Raw genomic sequence first — 24,148 nt, 5'->3', positions numbered from 1 at the left:
ATCCTACTTTCCATTTAGTGCATGCAAGTTTCCTTAGTCTCAAATCCTCCAGAGGCAAAGGACTCCATTTCAACTGCTAGAGAAAGTAGTTTCTTTAAGAACCCTAGAAAGACACTGACTGGCAACACAACCACAATCACTTAAATATACACACATACATGTGTATGTATATATATAATAAATAATGTGTGTATGTGTGTGTATATATATATAAATAAATATATGAACATCAGGAAACCAGACAATCCTAAAGAAGCCTAAAATTTGTATAGGGCCACTCTTGCTTGACAGAAGTTTCATCAATAACAGCTTTTTAGTTCCAGAGTAAAACTGTTGAGCTGAATCCAAGAGATATTCTCTAACTCCCAGAGGGCCCAACAGCCTTTCAAAGCCTCCTGATCAATGCCTTCAGACAAGGTCCTACAGTCACACCCAAATCAACAAAACCACAAGCTATTAGATGCTACAGAGTGTTCTTCTACCAACCTTCTTTAACTTTTTCAAAAAGGTTTTCTACAGATCTTTATATCTTCATATTACATAATGGAACAATCTATAAGGAAAATTGTTTTTTCAACCTGTGAATTTTTTTACCAATTTGGTTGAATAGACTGTTTACTTCTTGAACATTAGTGTAAGAATATTGCATGCTTTTGCACTAGAAAGACTACCACAAAGAAAACACACGCATGCCCACTTAAAGAAATTGATACTGTCATTTGTCCTACAATTTCTATTTCATCTTTAAAAAGTTTGCATGTTTTAAAATAGCCTTAGTTATTCTAGAAATATATCACAATTATTAATAAAGCAGCTTTGCATTCTTAAACACTTTTAGAAAACATATAGGAGTAGCAAGTAGCAGTTTAAAAAGCAAAAACCCCAAAGAAACCTACATTCAGATGTTTGAGTTGACTTGAAACACAATGATTTGATATCTTATGAAAAACTTTCTGACACTTGGAGATTTCACTGTAATGTTCAATGTAAAGCCCAGAAACTTGGAAACTATCTTTCAAAATTCAGTAAAATCAAGGTTCTCTTTCTGGGTATACTCTGCATGGGAGGCAACCAAAATAATTTTCAGTAAGAGGACAGGTGTTTTATGTTATCCTCTTAGGAGTCTGAGATCACCTACACCTCAGTTTTCCTGAAAAGTGTAAATGACACAACGCTTCTGTGCTACACACTAATGCTCCTGGACCAAGATGTTCAGTGAAAGGCTAACATTATCACTTTAATAAACTGATTCCCTCAAACCATGGATTTGAGTTTTGAAATCTCTGCTTTTCAGGAATTTCCCTACCCTGTTTCTGCTAGGGGAAAAGAACAAAATAAGCCAAAGCCACCCAACTACATATAATTGTGTTCCACAAACTTGCAAGTGGGAATCTGCTTAAACTATAAGTAGGGTATCAGACATTTGCTCCATTCATTATCATCCCCGCTCTTAGCTGGTTCCCAACCATACTAAATCATATCTCACATCCAAACAACTTGATCCTTACAACTTGGATCATATTGTGTACAAGACATAATAAAATGGTGTCAACATATACTGTAGTATTTTAAAACAAATACTCTTGCCAAACAATTCCACATACTGATGCTCTAAGACAAGCTGACAATAAAATTCTTAGTAGAAGTTCACATGTGTTAGACAGCAGACCACTGTGCAGGTTTAATCACCACTGATGAGGACTAAAGTCAGAATTTATTTGACAAGATTTTACTGAGTTATGTGCCAGTATGTAAAGCTCAACTTTTCCGGCCAAGGAAAGCAACTTGCCTATTACAGCATCAAGCGAAGGACACATACTGTAGCATCTTCTCATTGCATGACGTAACTGGGAAGAACAGACAGAAGATGTGCTGCATCCCAAGGAAACAGATTTATTCCACATGCAGTCAGTGGAGCGCTTTCCCAGACACATTAAGCCAATTTCATGAGCTAAGTACATGCAGCACTCCTAGACTTTCCTTCACTCTACCCATTCACAACTGTGAACACCACAAAGGCTGAGTTGCATGAGGTCAACAGCTAAGAGTGAATCTTTGCCAGAACTCCTCCAGACCATCCCTGGTATGACATCAAACTGTCCCCAGGAAAGAAGTCAGTGTTGGGCAAGTATGGGCACAGACAAGTAACTCTGACCCAGGCACCAGAACTAATCACCTCCTGATATGACTCAACATCCGTAATTAACAAATAAGAAAAACCAACCCAGTACATTTTTCTGAAATTGTCAGAAGATGGGCATCACTAATCCTCTATTCAAAACAAAAAGGACTTTTAATCCAGCACAGGCATTGATGTAAAGAGAAGTAGAAGGAAAAAAAGAACTGTGTAGCAATGGGCTAGTAGTAGCATCACTACAAGACAGCAGCAATGAAGAGGCACCCATACCCTTCTGGAAGCTTGAATAGCTGCATGATGCACACAGCCAGGGTGGGCAGATGAATCTGTCAAGTATGTATGGAAGCACTCTCCCCTAGAGATGAAAGACCAGAAAGCAACAGATCTTCAGTGACAATGGCTGATGACCAGCTTTTCTTCTGAAGACTGTAAACCAGATAGCTGTGGTTCTGTTTTTCCAGAATTCTTACTTGAAAAGCAGATACAGATCCCGTCCTATCCAAACAGCATGCAGCAGCGTGTGGAAGAAATCCCCTCTCCTCCATACCCGACCTGTGCATATCATCAAGTCAAAGCTTCACCAACGAAAGGCAGAAGAAAAATATCTATTCTGCTTTGCTTTGACCCTGTGAGAATCTGAGTCAGTGCCTGTGCTGTGCTTTGGATGAACAAACACTCTGAAGGGGTCTGAGGGGTACAAGAGCCAAATCCATTGCGTGCATTTGACAACAGGGGTGGTTTATTGGCAGGACCACCTGCTGCAGAGCCGCAGGAAGAATCTCTTCAGTGTGGTTTCTTTTGGATCTGCACTGTGGCTTAGCTGTGGACTGAAGAACTCAAGGGATGCTGTCAGCATGTACAGCCAGGACCGAGGAAGCACACCTGCACTGGTAACAGGCCACGTTACTGGAAGAGGGAGACACTGCAGATGAAGTGGCAAAGTGCAAGCTGCTGTAATGGAGACCACCAGGCTGAGCCACTGTGTAGATCAGCTCTAAACTCTGCTCAGCACAGCTCATGCCTTGGCAAACCAGTCTGTCCTTCACACCAAAAGGATGGGGTTTCCTTGATACTCTGTTCTGCATTTCCCTGCTGGCAGTCTTTATGAAAGGGGAAAGCAATTCCTGAATGGAACGCCTGCAGAAAGCCTGGTCCCTTTTAACTGAAAAATTTGCCTAGCGCTGACTCTCCTAGCGTACAGACATCTCTGATACCAGTTTAGGAGCAGTATCATCTAAAGCAATGGAGAAACAGAAGCATGCCAAGATACTGTCCTTCTAAATCAGAAGGAAAACCTTGGAGATTAAATGGTTATTGATGCCCTCAGGAATAACTTAGTCTCCTGCATTTAATAACAGATCATATTTTCTGTCATGAGAGAAACCATGAATTTCTATAGTGGCTTACCAAAAAGCCTACACTGTGCCTGATACTTGGTGCTGGAATTAGGTGTTCAGAAGAGAAGTTAATGGCTTTCCCCTGGAAAGCTGGGAAAAACTCACAAGGTTAAATGAGTTCAAGCTCAGGAAAAGGAGATACTGGGGTCAGGACCGTCCTTTCACAAGGCAGAAGAGACCTCACAGCATAACCCACCTGACATGGCAATGAATGTAGAAGGCTACATCTAGCACAGAGTGTGCCAAGTGGGCCTGTCTGCCTGCAAGACAGAGACAGCAACCTCCTCAAGACAGCAGGAGCACAAAATGACCAAGACAGATCAAATCAGAGATTTACAACTTCAAACTCACCTAACATGAAAGAGACTGACAATTATCAGAGAAGGTTGACGGAAAGAAGAGATTACAAACTTTGTATGTTGGTAGCGCATGAGGGAAGGCAAGTCTCCGAATTCAATGATTCATTGTTAAATACATCCTTGTCTACCATTCAAATAGGCTAAGACTGCTGATTCTTCAGAGAAATTAGTGTTTCTGCAATGGGCTGAAGTCTATGATAACATCGCTCAGACACTAAGTATGACAGCTCTCTGAGCAACCACACAAGGTATGTTATCAGGGTAATGAGAAGGAATTGTAAAGTAAACAGTGACAAAGCTTCACAAACACCTGAATGTGAAGCATGCTAATCTCAGCAGCACCAACCTGCTTGCAAGCTCAAATGATGTTTCTGTGATATTAACTTGGTTGCAGTTTAAAAAGCAAGTGGAAAACTTTGTGCATACTGAAACGCTAGATTACAGAGTTGTATAATAAGTAGTTCTTCATTTCACCCACCTATTTTCAAAACCCCTTACAAAGAAGGAACTACGATTTTTACTACAGATCAGGTATTGAGGACACAAAGCATGATGTTCCTTCAGATTGAAGTACCACAGATCAGTGGCAGCAGCAGCAAGCAAGTAATTCTGCCACTGTATTTCTGAAATGCACTGGGACCTCAACCATGCACCTGGACTCACTTGGATAGGCAACATAAACACACACACACAAAAAAAAAAAAAAAAAAGGAAAACCAGCAAGCTGATACTGGCACATAAAAATCACAGCAAAGCTGCAGCAGACTGTATCTAATCTCAGGGGACACGCAGGGGGTAAACATTGGTAAATAACAAAGAAGAGTTTACAGGACAGTAGCAAGGAAAACTTGCCTGTGTTTACAGATAACTCCACCCAACACAAGCGGAAAGTACAGGCGCTAGAGTCTACGCACTAAATCTAGAAGATAGAGACTACTCACGTGGGCTGACAGAAAGGCAGAAGCTGACCTTGAAGCCCACATCCAGATGACAATGCTGAAAGATGTCAACCATGACGGTGGAAGGAAGCTGACTGTTAGCTGCCCCTGACAGCGCCCTTTAAGGCAATCCAGCCTTCTCTTCCCTGAGCTAGGTATCAAAGCTTTATCTACAACAATTCTTGGTGACTGAGCCAGTGATTCAGTCACTGTTCCTGTGACATCCTTTTTACCTCTGATCAGTGCTTCCAGCGAGAGGACCCATGCATCCTATCAGCAGAGAACACTAGCTGCACGATACTAATGCTTGGGGCGTGATCCTGAAATGTCTGAATGGATATGAATGTTCAAACATTTCAATGTTAACATTCATTAAATCAGGTTTTAAAACAACTGGGCAGGGCTTACATGCAAGTTCCTGCAGAATGCATGCTTAGGGGAAGAGGCTTGGCACCACTTGCAGTCTGAAACTCAATGACAGCAGGCAAGCTAGACTTTTAGGATTCAAAGATAATTAGCACTGCTTCAGTCACAAAATCGCATGGGAAAAACCTGCCAGCCCAAGCTATACCTACTCACTACACTTAAAAAACACTAGCATAACCACCTGTGGTCCTGCAAGGGACTAAGAAGCAGGACTAGTGGAGCTCATGCCAAAGGAGGAAAAAAGAAAACTCAAATGCATCAAGTCTCTCTTCTAGATAATTTTTTAAACTGGCACCTTGCTTTGTATTTTCACAGCAATGCTTTGCATTGTGATTAACGAGAAGACAGACAGTGCCCAACCCCATATTCAGGTCCTTCACAAGGTGCCCCAGTCAGTAGCTGACAGTGGTCTTCAGCAGCTTGTAACTCTGCTTGACAGCTGCTTCTTTCAGGCCTCCTTGATAAGTGTCGGTAGCTTTTCTCTCCATTTCCTTCGCCAGTCCAACCTGACTAGGCCCCTTTCTTTTCCTGCACTTGTAATCAAATTTGCAGTTAAATCTATTTTAGGCCACGTTCATACAAACTCAATTTTTGATGAATCAGACTAGGCAGACCCATCTGATACAACCACCACAACTAAAAACATTACTTATATCCTTAAAGTGACTTGAGAAACTTAACACTATAAGATAGCTTGTCACATACACACTCCTTTAGGAATTGAATTGACACAAACAGGCTTTGCTGATAAATTTATTATTTAATCATTTCACATTCATGTATTGTATTCTTAATCACACACGCAAAAGGCTCCCATACTTTCAATCACAACTGTTGCTACTGCACTGGTAATGTGCCAAAGACTATACCTCTTCACTCACTCTGCTCCCGTTCCCCCCTTGGTTTTGTGCTTCCACCTGCTCCCTGTGATGTGTGATGTTTTTCTAAAGCCTGAAGTCTTGGACCCATGACATCTCATGGGAACCCCTGCTCTTCTTTCAAAGTTTCTGTGCATTTCAGTTGCAACAAAAGAACTGGAAAATATGACTGTAATGGGCTTAAAAATGAAAAGGAACTGGAAAATATTACAAGATTAATGGTTAATAAACCAAACACACAAGTTTGGGAAGTCTGAGCCATGACTGGGGTGGGGAAGACACTGTTTGGGATTGGTGATGCAGCACAACTCTTTAGGTGGCTTTGGGTAGTCTCCAAGAATAAGAGGCTTAATCAACTATTAAATAAGCAGCTATTAGAAATGCTTTGAAAAGCATCTTTAAAAAAAAAGGGGGGGTGGGGGGATTGGGGGTGGCTGGCACTGCAGGTTCCATGTCCTCTAAATTCTCGCTTTGCAAGAATAACACTTTCTTCCACTTTCCTCCTCACTGCCTATGCTACAAACTAAAACTCTTCCTGTGTAACCACAGTAATTCAGGTTCTCAAAATTAGCCATTCAGCAAGACCTCTGCAAGTTACTCTGCTACTCCAGAATTCGCAGAGGGCTGCAATAATTCCCTTCCCTCCCCACTCCACTACAAAAGCAGAATGCTGTTTAGAGAAAGCAGTGGCAAGACATCTTCATTGTCCACGTGAGCAAAAATTCCAGCTCATTGCAAGAGGACTGCCATATGTAATCACAACTACTCCAAATATCTTCCATAGACATTATATTACTAACATCTGTTTTTTCATATGCCATTATTCTATCTTCTACTGTATAGTCTAGCTAATATCTGTGCAGTACACTTGGCCTCTAAGAAAATTATGGCAATGTAATTTCAAGCCATAACTAATGTAATGTGTCAATAAAATGTGTTTATTTAAGACAGCAATCATCCCTCTCAACACATGACTGAATACAAAAGGGAATGTGCATCAGATTAATTCCTTTGTACTAATTTATAACTGCCACAGCTTTATAGATGTCTAATCTGAGAAACGCTTCTAATCAAAGTCCTGCAAACAGCTTCCTTGTTCATCAGATTGGACATTTCAATTATCTTCTGCCCCAGAACATCTGACCCTATAGACCTGGGGTACACGACAGGGCTATGCCACCCAGCAACACGGCACCTCTTCTCTTCATGACCCCATGCTCCAAAGACCAAGAACTGCAGCTCTAGCTTGACTGGGGAAAGAGACTTAGTGGTGCCCAGCAACTGCTGGAGTGGCAACCAAGCAGGAGGGAAACAAACAAATAAATAAAAATCAACAGTTGAATGAGTCTTTGGCATACTTTAATGTGTCCTAAATATCTGTTAAAAGACTGTTGAGACTTCATTACAAAAAAAAACAAACCAAAGAAAGCCAACATCCATTCGGAGCTCATGTATTTTTAAGTATCCTTCCCTACAAGTTATTTTGTTGGGGTTGGCCTTTTTTTAAATACAAAGGGCGCATTTAAATTGTAGAGATGATACCTCCATATAAAAAACTTATTTTTTTATAGCAGTATCTCAGACTAATCTGTGCTTGTTAACCCTGTCTCTAGGCTGATCTCAAAAGTACTCAGAGCCTACAAGTCGTATGGGTGATGCTATGACAGAGCTTCGGCTAGCTCTGTTATCAATAATCTTTTCAGTAAGGTAAAATGACAGAAGCCATTATCACAATTACAGTTCTGTTAGCTATATATTCAGAAAACAGATCAGCTTTGCACTGCAGAGTTTGCATTTAAAGATAATAAAGCACTACTTCAAGTACCCACCTTCATCAGTTGCTATAACCCTATCTAGTTTGCAAGGCTTAAAAAGCCTTTCCTGAACTGGAGCCAAGAAATCACAAGCATAGGAAAGGCAGAGGACGACAGGTATACGGTAATCCAAACAAAAGCACGAGGAAGCTTTCAAACATGCACACTGCAACAACTGACTTAGCAAAAACACTAATACCAGTGCCACATGAAAAATGACGTCAGTGAAACGTTCAACCATACCAACCTATACAGATAACAGTAGCAAAAAGTACCAGAGACTCATGACTTGCCTAAATTACTTATTAAACAAGCAAGCAGATATTTTTACTTCCCTTCTAGCTTTAACCTTTTAGGTCACAACAAAGGTTTAAAATAAAAACAAACAAAAAAATAAATAAACCCACCCCCAAACCAAACAAAACACAAACCCATAAGAAGAAAACCACCAAAAACTCCCCAAAACTCCACACACAAAAAAAAACCCCACACCACACAGGAAGGTACCAAGAACTCAGTGGGTTAGCTCCAAATCTTTTCTACTGGGCATAGTTTATACCAAGGTTTCACAAGCAACCACTTTAGGCTCAAAATATGCCTTTGGACAGTTAACTTGTATTCTCACATCCTGCCCAAGGAAGAAGAACACATTAGCAGATGTCCTGAAATCATGACAGCTGCCAACAATCTAAGGTCACTACTTGAAGATTTGCAAAGCTGTGCATTATTAACATCTACCTTCACCTAAAAATCAAGACAATACTGTCTTTGCAAGATGCTATCAAGTAAAACTATAAATTACAAACCAATTCAACTACACACTCATTTTTTCTTATTATTCTTTTTCTTTTTTTTAATCATAAGTAAAACAAGAAAAATTACATACTAATGCCTAGTGTTAGAATCATAATATGCCTTTGCAGGGATGCACTCAGTCACACAGCCACAGGTCAACGTTGTTTACCTAGGGCTCTCCAGGTCTGCGAGAAAAAGCCAGCATTCCCATAAACAAACACGTTTAAAACAGAACCATTTGTCAGAGTGCTTTGCATCATTTCTAGTCTGCAACTGAGAACACAGCGAAGTAGAGAGTCGAAGTTTAATAGCTAAGCATCTGCATGGACCTGAGAACAATACCAATATTCATTAAGAGGCCGCTCTCAAACTGCCATCTCATATTTTCAAGACAAGCACCCTATTAATACATTTTCTAACCTTAGCATAACTCTTGTGTTTTCATCCCAAAACACCCACACACACATTGGTAAAGAGTTCCCAAAATTATGACAACTACGTGCCACACACACCAGGAAAAAAAAAAGAAAAGTAAAAAAAAATCTCAGAGAAGCTATATATTGTGCCTTGCCAATCACAGTGAATTGCACAGCCAGGAGTTGCTACAGCCAGATTTAGCTTTGTACAAGCTAACAGAATTCCTTTATAAATTTAGCTAGAGGCACGGGCAACAAACGCTTGTGGAAATTTGAACCGCAACTCTCCAGCAGCAAAGTCTGTTCGCTCCAAGAATGAAACGGTAGCAAAAGAAGACTATTAGCCGGCTCTTATTACGCAGCTTTAAAAACACCTATAAGTCATCAGGTTCTCTAGACAGCATTATTAAATTGCTGAAGTAGCCCCAAACATTAAAAGAAAAAAGGCAGGCCACAGTTCTTTCTGAGCCTGCCAATTAATAATTAAGGGAGGAAAAAAGCCAACTAAAGACAGACCATATTGGAAGCCAGCTGAACATACACTAAATTTGTTTCAGGTCCTTTTCCCTGATAGTCGGAGCACTGTGGCTTGTGAAGAAAGGTGATGAGTGCCTCAGGTCTGTCAACGCTAACCGAAGGATGAGCTCCACAGGGCTTCTCCTTCAACTGGAGGGACAAAACCGGGACAGGCAACCCGCAAAGCGGGGGAAAAGCCCGGGCAGGAGATGCAGAACGCACCCAGGGTCCCACAGGACGGCAGGACACCGCGCTGTCCCCCACTGCCGCTCCGTCTTCTTCCCTCCCCAGAACCCGCAGTCCTGCTACTCAAGATCAATCACATCGCTAACCCCCATTAGGCCACCGCTTATCACAATCCGATTAACGTTACTTTAAAACACCAAAAATCGAGGGCTTCTTGGGAGCGGAGTTTTCCAGAAGTCACAGGTTTGCTAAAGCATCTGCACAAAACTCGGAACGCCGTGCGATTTTACCGCGTATTGAGAGAAACGCCGCCCCCCGCGAAGAGACCCGGCGAAGCCCCCCGGCCCCGCGCAGCCCCCGGCCCCGGCGGGGCGCCCAGACACAAAGCGCCGCGGCGGAAAGCGAACCGCAGCCGGTGACCGCCGCCGCCCCGCTGGCAGCCGGGCGCAGGGTGCCCGCCCCGCCGGCTGCCACAGGCGGGGAGCGGCGCGGGGGGCGGCGGGGCTCGCACAAAGGCTGCGGGGCACCAAACGCCCGCTCCCCCGCGGCCGCCCCGCCGGGGCGGTTTCAGGGGGCTGCAAGACACCAGGTGCCTCCGGCGACCGACCACCCGCCCGCACCGGGCCGGGCCGTGCGCCGCCGCCGCCCCCTCCCCGGCGCGCCCCGCGCGAACAAAGCCCCCGCGCTCACCGGCGGCCGCCGCCGCCTCGATCCGTCCTCGGCCCTCGCGCCGCCGCTCCGCCTCCCGTTTAAAATCCAGGCGCAGGGCGCGGGCCGCTCGCCCCCCGCCCCCGTAACTCCGCCAGCGGCTGCGCCCCTCGCAGCGCCCGCGGCCGCGCCCCGGCTCCCTCCGTGCGCTCGGGCTCCGGGCAGCGGCTTCACCGCCAAACTTCCTCCTCCTCCCGGGCGGACAGGGGAGTCTGTGAAACTCCCCTCCTCCATGCAGCTCCCGCAGCCCAGCCGCTGCCCCAGCCCCTCCCAGGGAGGCCCGGCCCGGCCCCGGGCTGCAGCTGACTCCGCTCCCCTTCTCCTCCTCCTCCTCCTCCGCCTCCCCCAGAGGCTGGGAAAGGGGGGAAAGAGAGAAATTAACCACTCGGACTTGCCTCTGGAGCCGAGCCAGAGAGAGCAGTCGGATTACAGCTCCGGGAAGAAGGGAGGAAAAGAAGAGAGGGGGAAAAGCCCAGCTACCGTTTGCAGGCAGGGAGCAGGCACACGGGTCCCCTGCCCTCCCTCCGCGGCCGCGGCGCCGCCCCTCTGCCCGGCCGGGAGCCCCCTCCCCACCCCGCCGAGCCGAGCCCTCCGCCAGCTTCGCTCCGCCGCCGGTTGTACATCCAGCGATGTAACGCACAGCACCGCTATGGACTGGTGCGGGCTCCTGTAGAGGAGTCCGCAGCGCCAAAACGCGAAATCAATCCGTAAAAAGCAAATTCAAAGAGGTTTTTTAGAGACTACACCTGCCTCCTGGCAGCCTGCCTGGCCATCTTCTTTGAAAAAGTGAGTTTAAAGTTACTTTTTAATTGATTTTTCCTAAAATGTTGTGTAAGACATGCACCAACAGAGAAACTGCCTGAATTCTTCACACTTGTTCAGTGGTCCTTATTCTTCCGAGCCCTAAGAAAACCCTTGGTTTCCTGCAAAACCTTCTTCCGTAACTCACGTTCAGTAAAGCTCCGCTGCTTTTGTTCTGCAACATGATTTCTCCCTTTACTCATGCTGATATACAGCATTTGGAATATGAGGAAATTTGGGAGGTTAACATAGTTCATAGTTTTTAGATGTCAAAACAAGTAATTACAGCAGGAAGTTTCAGTGTTTGCCCTCATCTTACCTGTTCTCACGGGAATCCTTAAAAAAAAAAAGTAGTCTGGCAGGGTCTGTTTCTGTATCATTAGTTCAAAAGCCCAGAGCTCTTTCCCAACATGCACATTGAATATGCTTCAGACCACTGCTGATTCTTAAAAGATTAACACATTTCTTTATTAATTTTGGCCACATTTCAAACCAAAGGTTTACATGTAATAAGTAGGACTATATTAGCTTCTCAACTAAAGAAAAAAAGTAATCCCCACCCTCAAGTGTTTTCATGACAGCCATTGTTACGCACAACATTCATTCACATTGCAGAATTAGAGCAGAGTTATCACCAAGGGGTAAGTCCTGCTCCACCCCTCCTTCCTTGCCAGCCACTGTCCTATCCTTGCAGGAGAGGCAGATCACAGAAGGCTGGACTCCATGGGTAATACTCTGGAATGGCTCTCTACAAAGTTGCTCAATGGGGCAAGCAGAAAGCACAAGTAATTTCAGATATTCACTAGTAGCTCCACTAAGCCCAGCCCACCAGTCATGACCTCCTGTACTGCATGGCTACTCTGTATCTGAACTCAGCATCCAACTGAGCTCACATCCTTGCCTCAGCACACTACACTCGGACCTTGCACTGGGGATAAAAATTTGACCCTCGTTTGCATACAAAAAAAAAAAAAAGCATCAAAACCCTCTCTAGTAAAAAATATTGGGAGAGAAGCATTTATAACTCTTTCCCATTGAGGGAATCAGGGAACGTTTTCCCTTTATGAACAGATCTTTCAAAGATGATAATAAACTACTGGTTGATGCATTTAACTTGGGCCAAATTAAAACAAATGAAAATGCACACACATCCCCAAATGGGAAATATAAGAACAAAACCCCCAAACCACAAAGTGTTCCAAGTTCCTTTAAGAAACTGTACAGTCTCTGCAAATATGTTTTAAAGGCCTTACATGATCTGTTCCATATGGAGTTTGTTTTTCCTCAGTGCTGTGACTAACAGGAAAAACCTTCAAGAGAAGTCTCATCCTCTCTCTTCATCCTTCTACCTCCCTTTCCCCAAAGGACTGATCATGAGCCAGTCTGGTTTCTGTTTGCTTGTGCTAAAAATAGCGTTCCAGTGGACTGACCAAATACCTCCAGTTTTATGTCGACTGACAGAGTACAATCATTGTTGCAGAAAGAATGATAGAAGTTTAAACGTCGAGCTTTACAACACTGTAATACAAAACCACGTATCTGGAAAATCACCAGTTTTTGAAGGCATTAGCTACATGAAGAAACCATGAGAACTCATCTCTGAAGGGAATCCAGGTGACTGGACTGGTAAAAGGGCATGAGTGACAAGAAGACTGCAGGCAGGCAAACCTTTCTCCCGGGTGTTGCCTGTGCATCAGAAGTAGTACAGGCAAGAACACCTCATGTTGCGGAGGTTCCCAAACAGCTTGCTCCATCACCCTCGGCAGTGCTCCTGTGCACAGGCAAAAGATAAGCCTCTGCTTCCCCCACCTCCATCTTTTTCTGCTCTCTCTCACAGCATCTCTCATACCCTCACACAGTAGGACCTCTGCCTTTCACTCACACATGAAGTGGAATCCAGCTCCATTTGTCAGTTCTTCATCTCTGTCCCTCCTGCTGCCTTTGCAGTCAGGAACTCACACCACTGATGAATCAGTATCTTCCACACTGGTGGTCAGGACTTGCCTTCATGTACCACTTGAAAGTGGTTTGCTTACTATGGTTGGGGATCTGTAACCTCATGTTATTTTCCCCTTCGGGATTTTCCTTTCTTTTAAGAAGTCTGCTTATATCGACTAGTCTCTCCATAGCTTTGTACAGATAGATATGCTTTTGAACATCATAGCATTTCTTTACATCACCAGGACTGAATCTCATCAGTTCTGGTATTAACGTTTTTCTCATTTTGGCTGTGACTCGGCGAAACTGTACGCAATGCTGTTAAACATACAGAAATCTGTGTTGCTTCAGTTTTGCTGACTGATGATGAATTTCAGCATGCACTTGAAGACAAGCACAAGTATATCCATTCCGAGTTAGAATCTGGAGAAAAATAAATCTGTCCCTACAACAGCAGAAAACTGCTACTTACTTGTAAAGACACCACATACACACACACGCTTAAGAGACAAAAAAGACATGTCCCAGATTTGATTGTCTGGGGGGAGGGGTGGTGTTCTGTAGAAGCAAACAGTTGCATCCATGCCATGTACAAGGGGATAAGGCAGGGAAAATGGATGTAATCTTAACCTGGGCTCTCCCTAGTCAGCCTAAATAATTAAAAAAAATAATCTGCAATGTGCTTCTTGCCTAGCATCCAAATTAATTATTCCACCCACAATACAATTTAATTGGCAGGCACAGGTATACTCATTTGCTTTGCAAAGCAGTATTATTAAGTGTGGGGGCTTTAGATCATACCCCTGTCTAATAGAACATACTCTTCCATGTATACTAATGCCAAGGAGTACACAATCATTCCAGTAATTATATGTTCTAGTAAAATCATTAACATCAAATAAAATACTATCATACTTATTTTATGCCTGGGTCCTGTAGGTAGATGAGATAAATAAGCTTCCAATTTTTTTCACATAGGTTAAGTCTTTACAGCAACAGCTGCTAAAACTTTTAATCATAGACTGCAAAGTTCAAAACGTTTTACTCCTACTCTTACTACAAAGTTTAAGTGGAAGCACTTTAAATACAAGATGACTGCGTGCCACTTGCCTTGGGAAACAGCTAGTGCATGTAAAGAATGGGAGTAAGATGATGAAGTTTAGTGGTTATGAGTATGAAGACAGTCAACATAAGAAAAGAACAAGATACTGTACAGAAGGAATTGACTTAATCTTTCTAGGGAGATGGTTTGATTCCTTCTTTGTCTGGGAATGTTTCTATGCAGAAGTAAATATCTTTGAGATCACTTGCTTTTCCACATAGCAGCGTTGCTTGGATCCTCTACAGATGCAACTGTATTTCTTAAAAAAAAAAAAAAAAAAAAAAAAAAAAAGCACACAGACCAGCTGCAATTTTCACAAAATAGACTTCTGGTAAATTCAAAAGCTAACACAACTACCTTGTCAGCTCAGGTCCCAAAATCAATAGAAGCCTTGGTCCTTAAGCACAACCTCCACTTCATTACGCTTTCTTAAGCATTATGGTAGATAACAGCCTTCTACATTTCCCATCTGTTCTCGTCCAGAAAGTTTTTTTTGCTGGCTTATTCCTGAAAATATTTGCATCTACAGCCTTACAAACAAAAACCATGTTTCAGCCTTACAAGAGCTTATGTTCTTCCCAATGATTTTTTTTTTTTTTTTTGAGTGCTTTAGGTTATAAGGCTAAAAGTGAGCAGTTAATTTCAACCTTGTAGACAAGGATGGCTTTCAACCATCCTGCTCTGGAAGAAAGTCACCACTAGTCCCACTCCACACTTCTCATACCAAAACCACCAGGTAAGGACGAACCATTACAACCCCTCCAGAACGCAGGATGCTTACCCCTTTTCTCTTGACAGGACATTCAAAAACACTCAAAGCAGGAGCCCAACCATTCCCTCTTCTCTGTTCAGTTGCTTGCATAGCAGAAAAGCTTACTGGATGCACAGGAGGTGCTTGTTTCTCAAAACTCAGCTGTTTCTTTTTACCTTAAATTGATTATTCAGAAAAATATTAAGATATGCCACAAGAGGCCTTTGGCTTGTGTGTTTGATTTAGGGGCTGCAAGATCATGTCCTTTAAAAGGTTTTTTTCTTGATGCATGCTTTGTGGTGACTCCACATGCACAAAAAAAGCAATATCAATTCTGAGGTCTTGTGAATGCAACAAAGAGTACATTGGAGTCACTTTAAGCAGCAACTAAGCTACTTCTCAACACTGCTAATACAGGTTGCTCAGATGGCAGACAAGCTCATCTAATTACAGGAATTCACTTCAACTTAAAGGAAACTCCTTCAAACGTATAACCACTGGTTTCTTCTGGCTCATCTAGCTTATTAAAAGAACTTTTACTACTTACATTAAAACCTTGTGGTTCTCTACTTTCAGCTGTGCCTTTTAAAGCACAATGCTTCACCATAATTAGACTAATTGTTTTAAGCTACCATCTGAGTAATGAGTAATAACTAAGCTTTTTTTTAGGCAATAGACTGAATTCAGCCCATAACTAACCGCTCCAAGATCACCAACCAGTCCCTGGAGTATTTCTCTCAAGCACAACTGGCCCAAGGTTCTCCCTTGGATTTAGTCTGGTTTGCTGCTATCAGAGAACAATGACCCCCAGAGCAGGTGGTTTGCAAGGGTAGTTATCTGGCTGTGGATCTGGGAGGATCCCGAGGGGCAGATTTGCAAGAGGATGCTAAGAGAACTGTAATCTCCTTTGCTGTATCGCTGTCTAATGCAGCACGCATTCCCAATTGCCTATTAGATAACTGCTGTGCCACTGTTCAGCCATCCCAATCCTCATCAAAGCTGCATCCTGTGCTGTCCTAAGCTACCAGGCAACAGCAAAAAGCTATCTTGAGGAAATACTTTTCTATCTCTAGCCACCTAGGAGTGGCAAAAGCCAACCAGGTCACAGGCAGCAGGCATAATTCATCACAGCCCTCAGGCAAGTTTAAATTACACTGAACAACTCGTGCTCAGCCACTGCAGACTGGTCAGGGGAAGGTGATATATCAGATGCTATCAAGCCAGAACAAAGATTTAACAAACCCGCTCTGGTTTCATTCTGTACATACCTACATGAGTGCAGACAAGGCAGCAGAAAAGGAAGTCCCAGAGCCTTATCAGGAGTTGTAATGATCAAGGCTGTTAACCCCCAAATGGGAACTTGCATTGACCTTGGTCAGTACCTATCCAGAAGAAAGATGTAAGCCCTAAAATGAAAATCTGTCATTGACAAAAAGACAGAGAATGTCTTACATTTTTCACAATTCTTGCTACCTACGGTACAGATAGATGCTTTTGATTCTTTAGTAGTTGCATATAGCAAAGTAAAAATGCAAAGTACTTCAAACAGAAGGGAGGAAAAAAAAGCAGTACATCACCCTCAGACAAGGAGGGTTGAGTGGAGAGAGAAACCTCAGAGAAATAATGAAATAAGGCAGAAAAATAAAAGAAGAAGGGGGGGGGGAGAAACAAAACAACAACAAAAAACCACTGAAGTATTATGTATTATGGTCAGTGGTTTGGTATGAAATGTGATGTTAATTTCTTTTATTTAGTGTAGAAGGTTAGCACAGAAGGCTGGTACAGGAGAACAACCCAAAATTAAAACCAGAAACAACATCACTTAGAAAACACAGTGTATTGCAGCATCTTGTAAATACTTGTTTGTATGACATGGCCTATATAGGTATTCTATCTCTGGTCACAAAGCAATTATCCATATCAAAAAGTATGACATTTGAATGCTAATGTAACAGAAGAAGTTCCCAATAATTCTGAGGCATAACTGAGTATCAGTTTTCAATGTTTTCAAAGAAGAATTCCACCAGTCAAGCAGTCAGTACATTGTATTATTATTGCAGATGCAAGAGTTACCAAATGAAGTCACATCAAAAATTGCAGTCTTTGGAAATAGCCGATCAGAGAATCCCGGAGATTTCAGTGTCCCAGAAACTAAAATGCCCAAATTTCACTGAATACTGTTACTAGCTTACTGTGCTATCTCAAGAGATGGCATATGAAATCACCTTCAGAATATCTTTTTCTTAGCCACAGACAAAGCAACTGATGCAAGAAAGAGACAAAAGTCTGTTCCATTTCCTCAAGCCTTCAGCTTTATGAAACATCTGGCCCAGGACAGTGCCCCACTACAACACTTTGAACGAAAAAGCCAACAAACACTTACATCTGTTAACTGCCTGTAAATCTAAGCAGCTGTGTTGTGAGTCATTTCAGAGCTGGCTAATAATTGAATAAACAATTGTAATTATTCTCCATGAAACTCCCATGTTTTCTTTCAGTCTTGGCATCTCCTCTTATGAAAACTGTACAAGTTAGGGTGCAACCACACAAATTCAGTCAACTATGACAATGTTTACCTAATACCTCTGGTCTGCCAACCATCACGGAGCACATCCTGGTTATGGGCAACTAATAGTAATCATTTCCAAATATTCCAAATCCAGTGATCAGAAACTTACTAAAAGAGTGATATTTTTGAAGGCCCTCAAATAACAGTGCCATTTCTTATTTATACTGCAATAATGCTTACAAGGCACAGCGACCAATGCACTGCATACAGCCCTTGTAGAAAATGAGAAAGTGATTCCTACACCAGACAATTTATAGTCTAAGTGGTGTTGAGATTGTCCTGAACCTTTGAGTAAAGGTAGCTTAAATTTCAGCTGAAAAGGAGGTCCTTTTTTCTAGATCAGTGGTCTTCAGCCTATGGTCTACTTTTAGGAGACCTTGAAAGATAACTGAGAAAGGGAGTTTTACTTTGATAGGCATAGATTCACTCTACAGGGGCCCACAAATTTGAAACAGGTTGAAAATACTAATCTGGATGTATTTGTAGCCTATGCCATGGAATTGCATTCTTGTTCATTTATGTGATGGGATTATAACCACACAACTGGCTAAACAAGAGAGGCAGTCACCCTGAGAAGTGTATTGAGAGAGACACTGGAAGGGGGAAATATTCCTGGGCTCCACTGACTTCTGCTGCCTTCCAGCAAAGGACCACAGACTCATCCATGCAGACTGAACAGTTAGCAGCAGCAACTGCAAAAAAGCTGAGAAAGAAGGACCTAGGAGGCAGAAGATCTCACCTTGGTTCTGCAATGTGTTGGAAAGAGTAAAATCAAGCTCTAGGGTCTGTAAAAATCTATAGATTTTACTGCCAGATAAAATAAATCCTGTTAAAACTCATGAGATTTATAGGAAAAGTTTGTAATGTGAAGATCCTCTACTGGTGAGCAGATAGCTTTGCTGCTGTGACTAATTCAGCCTACGTTAGCTTTGCCAAGGCCATAAAAGTTTCAGGCTGTTTTATTGACACAAATACTGCTGGAAAAAGCTCCGACACCCCTCCAGCTGCACATTTCTTTCCACCTACAAGACACTGCTGCAGGTTACACGAGACTTCTTAGTTTATCTAGGAAAAAAAAAAAAAAAGCAACAGTGCTTGTGTCTGGAGGCTAAATTTGCTTTAATACCTAACAACTATCTTGTTTGCCATTCCTGGAAGAAGATAGTCACAGCTGTGCTTCCCTGAAAACAACCACATAAGTGTTGCACGCTGCTGCACAGAGCTCCCCTTTATAAGAGTGTATGTTAATAAGGGTAGGAGATATCCTGTGAGAGGAACAAGTCCAAAAGTGCAGCACAGCCCAGGGTGAAACAGAGTCCCAGGGCTGACACAGCGGGGAAAAAAAAAAGCTAAACAAGGCCAGTGAGCTTGTAAATTTGGGTTTTTTTTACCTGCAGAGTGAAGGTCTGTTTTAACTACAACAGATTGCTATGGTCAACAGGTATTACAATTATTATTCTGAAACTTATGGACTGGTATGACATAAAACTGATTCACTGGAAAGCAATACCTATAGATACAGGCACTGTTATTTGCTTCTTTGTATAAAAACAAGTCAGTCACAGAGATCTTTCTTTGTCTACCATACAGCTGATGTGCGTGGTAGACAAAGAAACACTTTTTCAGCATATTTCTCAGAATAAGGTCCCTTTTGACAGTAGCTAACAAGCAAAGGAACATCTTTATTTGAAGTCCACATTAGAGGCAGAACATTTGTCTTTTCTGCCTTAATCACTTGAACTATGTAAGGCAGTTCTTTTTTCTACCTTTTTTCTTTTCATTAAAAAAAACCCCACTTTTACGCCGTCTTTCTTTAGGCCTAGGACTGTGTGTTTTGACAGACTGAGTCCATGGGCCTATTATATGCTTCCACAAAACAAATTAAGCCAAATGCTTGTTCAAATCAGTTGCTCCTGTCTGGGGAAAAAGATTTAACAAGTGGAAAAAAAAAAAGAAGAGGTTTGTCCCAACGCACCAAATATCTTGAGAAATCTCTCTCACTCTGCAACCTACCCTTTTGCTGCCTTTCTTATTTTTTGAGTTCTTGGTGGGGATCTTGAACTAATCATGACTGTTCTGTCACTGCATTCGTTGATGCTCTGGGCCAATTTTTTTGCATAGCAGAACAGAATTTCAGAAGTAACCATGAAAATGGAATAAATGTCCCCAGAAAGAAAGAGACCTCAGATGTTATCCTATATTACCATCTTGTTTCTTTTGCATATTAGAAAAAATATAGCACCACATATTACAAAGATAAAATATTGAGTCTAGAAAACACTGTGCTGCAAGCAGATTTTGCTGCAAGCAGGTTTTCCATGTAGAACACACTCAATGCGCAAAGGAAGACACTTAAATGTTATAGCAGGAGCGTACTGACAGAAGAGAAATAGACTAAGAGAGGCAAAAAAGATCTTTTCTGATCTGTCCCATATCCCTTTCTGGAAGGCTGGCTTTTCCACCTAGGAAGATACTCCAAAGCAGAAAAAGTAGCACGCAACAAAAAAAAAAACTCTCAAAAGGGCAATCAGAGAGAAAGTGTGTACACATATCCTTCCTTTTGAGTAGCCTTTCCTGAATATTACCTCAGCTGTCTGCTGAGCCCTCGTGGAAGGGGTTCCTTTTTATTAAAACAAGTAATAAAAACCTTCCTCTCCATATTTTGGAGCCAGCAACTCTCCTCAGCAGCAGCAGTTTCCAAAGCTTTTATTGCACATACAGACTTTGCACCGAGCTCTGCTTTTGTTTCATGGCACTGGCCATCATGCAGCACTGGAGATGCTCATGTCCTGCATCCTGCCCATTTGCCACCCAACATGACCCCTTCCAGGACTCAGCTCCATGCAGGTTATGCACCTGCCTTGGCTGGGATCTTAGAGACAACACCTTTAGACAGTGCTGTTCCACCTAAAGCCCAGCAGTAATTAATGTGCAGTCATTCATCAACTCAGTCTCTGCCTGAAGAAAATTCTCAGCAGTTCCAGGCTAAAGGGGGATATATACTCGTAGATATGCTGCTTGTGATTGCTGTAGCAGGCTAGTGCTAAATTACAGGCATATATAGAATTTCATATATATATGTGTGTATATAAAACATATATAGACTCAGAGGAAAATTTGTATTCTTCCGTTTGAAGAACACTTTGATTTTGGACAATGCTGCTAAAATAAGTAGTAAAAGGAAATTTAAATTAGCCCTGGATATTTCTCTCAAGGAAAGAGGTTCCTTCCAAAATTCCAGTGAAAATTGGCTTTGACCTGGCAGATTTATGAGGCTTTGAAACTTTCAGTTGGAGCCTAAGCAATACTTTGGTTTGTGTTTAGAATAATAACACTCCTTAACTGAGGCAAAGAGGGGCGGTGACACCACTATTTATGGCTTGTTGTCCCTCTCAGTTTCTGCACAGGGAATGCAGCTGGACTGGTTGTTGCTTTTACAATTACTGCACACTTTTTGTATTAGAAACCCTCACGTATTGAAAAAAACACAAAACTGCTCCTCCAGAACAGGGGATTAATTAAAATGAAGAGCTTTTTGAAAATGATGTTTTCAGTTGATGTTGCTTGTCTTCTTCTTCAAGCTATTTGTGTGCGTTTGTTCAAAAACCTCAAAATTTCCCCCCCAATCCAAGAACACTAGCAACTTTTAAGTCAAAGCTGAGACCTTCATACATTTCAAGGTTCTGTCATCTGAGGCCAAATGAAAAGCACTAAATAACACAGTATTAGCAATAAACTGCCAGTCATCAGCACAGAAACTTGACGAAGCTGTTTTGTCTTCTTAAATGGGTTCCTACATGAAGTGCTGGAAAATTAGAAAGCTGAAAATATCACAAAAAGTTTGTGCAACATTTTTGGCAGGTGGACATACAAATATAGTTTAAAATTTAGTTTTCTTGCCATTCTTTTAAGATTGCTCAAAGTTTGTGTAACTCTTACCTGAGGTTTTCTTAATATGCTGAAAGTACTTCTTTCTGTACAACCTTCTAAAATCGGCTCAGTAATTTACTTTGCCTTTTCTAAGTGGAGAGAGTGACTAAAATGGGAATTTTTTTCCTATTGAAAAACCAAATAGCATTGTTTCTACTTTTACACAAGAATTCAAGAGCTGCAGAATCAATAGGCTGTTTCATATCCCATCATCTGCAGATACTGGGCTGAAAGCCAGTTTCTCCATAATGGCATTGTTTAGCCTACAGTTTTGGTCATACTGTAATTCTAGATAATTGATTGCTGGTTTGTTTGAGTTAGCACAATTGAAAATGGTAATGTAGACATCCAAGAAATATTTGGGGCAGAACAGTTCATTAATCAAGGTTACAGCATGTCCAAAACTTTAAACCAGACTTGGTTCAGTTGGATATAACCCCTCTCAGCTCTCTCCCACCTGACAGTCAGGAACTCCACATCTCCCTGCAGTCTGCTGCACTGATGGAAGACCCCTTTCATCAGGACCTGGGCTGTGGTATGTCAGTCTTTTGATTACCACTCAAAGCAAACAGAATCCCTAGAGACAAAGCAAACCTTCCACACAGTCCCCAGCACCAAAGGGAGATGGGATGATGCACTCACTAAAAAAGCCAAACCAGATGTACTCAAGCACCTTACCCCCAGCAGTGCAGACAGCTGAAGTAGCAAAGGTTACTGCAACTAAACCTTTCCTTTCACCTCTACTTCACATTTGAGTGTGAAAGAAGCTGTTGTTTTCTGTCATTTCACATGTAACGACCACAGCATAGTCATGGATGGTTCCTCATGGAGGACAGAACTGTGCAAAGCAGAACCCTTCTTATTATTAGCAAAAATATCAAAATTATGAACAGACACATATAATTACATTTAAGCACCCAAATGAAGAAGAATGATGGTCATTCTGATAGTAATGTAAGAAGCCAAAATGTTACATTTTTTTAGCACTATCCTATAAAACATAGTGGATATGAAAAAGCATAACTGATCTGGACACTCAGTACAGCATTTTGGACTGATGTAATAAAATAAATGAAAAAATGGTATCATTCTTTAGGTTGCACATCCCTCAAACTATAAGAGGACTTGCAATTCAGGATCTCATGGTGCAGCTGTAGTCCCACTGGTAGGCACTGTAACATAGATGGGATTTGGATGTGTTTACTGTTCCATTGTCTGACTTTATCCCCACGTAGCGTGGCTCACTAGATGACACAATGGTTTGAGTCTTCACTGCTGTTCAGCTTTCACCACCCAAAGAAGAGATTTAATGACAGAAAATTGTAACTTTGAATTTCATAGTGTAATGAGTTTGTAATAGCCAGGCTGGAATTTGAGCACTGGTCTCTTGACTCCTAGCTATGTGTGTTAATCCCAGAACTACCCTGGTGAGCTTGCATACTATTTTATATCTGTGTTACAAGGCATGAACTTCATGAAAAAGTTGCACCTGGCTTCAGAAGCCAGATAATAGTATACATACCACTTAGAGCGGACATCAGACTTGACTCTTACCTCTCTATCTGGAATGGCTGACAGCAGCTCGCCACAAATGTTTTGGGAGAACTTGTATTTCTTATCTTTCCTCTTACACACATCAGTAAAAAGTCTTTAGTGTACTTACAATGGACTGAACTCAAACAGAGCTGGTCCCCACTGCCTGAGCTCTGCCCACCATAGAGTGTCACAAGCAGTTTTCAAAGTGCAGAATGATTAATGACAGCTCAGCCTGGGGATGCTGAGAGGCTCAGACTCATGACTGATGCATGTGAAAAGACTGGGGAACAGGGGGTGGTCAGGTCTGAAAAAACAAAACCCATCACTGAAATCAGTGAAAGCTGCTGACAATTGTTTTTGCACACAGAGGTTATTTCTAAACATAAGAAAACTTACTGCTGCTAAGTGCTCTTCTCTGTTTCCTTTCCTCTTGTTACAACCGTGATCTTCCTACCATAATTAAAAAGGAAATCTGGAAGTAGGAAACAAGTCAAGAGGCAGCCCCACTTTTATATAAGGAGACTTCCATGTTCCATGGAAGTATTATTCTTAAAATAAGGAGAGTGTTTCTAGTTTTGATACTCTTTATTAATAAATTGAACTTCACCAGTCAACCTTTATATTGATAAATTTATTATATTTTATATATTTAACTTCCTTGTCCTAGGAGATCAAGACCTCAAAACTAGATGACAGATGTGACCTCTGAGAGTTTATCTTGTGTGTGAGGACAGAGAGAGCAGATGGCTAGAGGTGAGATTAAAGAAGCAATGATGTCCTAAAGCCAAAGGTTTTAGACTATTTGTCTGGTTTTCTACTGTCTTAATTTCTGTCACACAGGTTTCTCTCCTTGGAGTACAGCGAAGAATATACCAAAAGCAAAGAGACAAACCCAATGCTCTAATAGCAGCAGATTGGCTAAACGAAATTAACACTCTTGTAATTCCTTCC

At 42.0% G+C, this 24,148-nt stretch overlaps 1 protein-coding gene across 1 annotated transcript in view; it reads right to left on the bottom strand.

Moving 5' to 3' along the window:
* PLEKHG1 (pleckstrin homology and RhoGEF domain containing G1) overlaps positions 1-10,792 on the bottom strand; it is a 136,142-nt gene extending 125,350 nt beyond the window's left edge. The window contains exon 1 of the mRNA XM_055714211.1: positions 10,553-10,792. The gene's annotated coding sequence lies outside the window, so the exon portion shown is untranslated. The remainder of the gene's footprint in view (positions 1-10,552) is intronic.
* Positions 10,793-24,148: the final 13,356 nt, after the last annotated feature.

This window comes from Falco cherrug, chromosome 6 (assembly GCF_023634085.1).
Source record: "Falco cherrug isolate bFalChe1 chromosome 6, bFalChe1.pri, whole genome shotgun sequence".
Taxonomy (NCBI): Eukaryota; Metazoa; Chordata; class Aves; order Falconiformes; family Falconidae; genus Falco; species Falco cherrug.
This window is presented reverse-complemented; position numbering and strand designations above follow the sequence as displayed.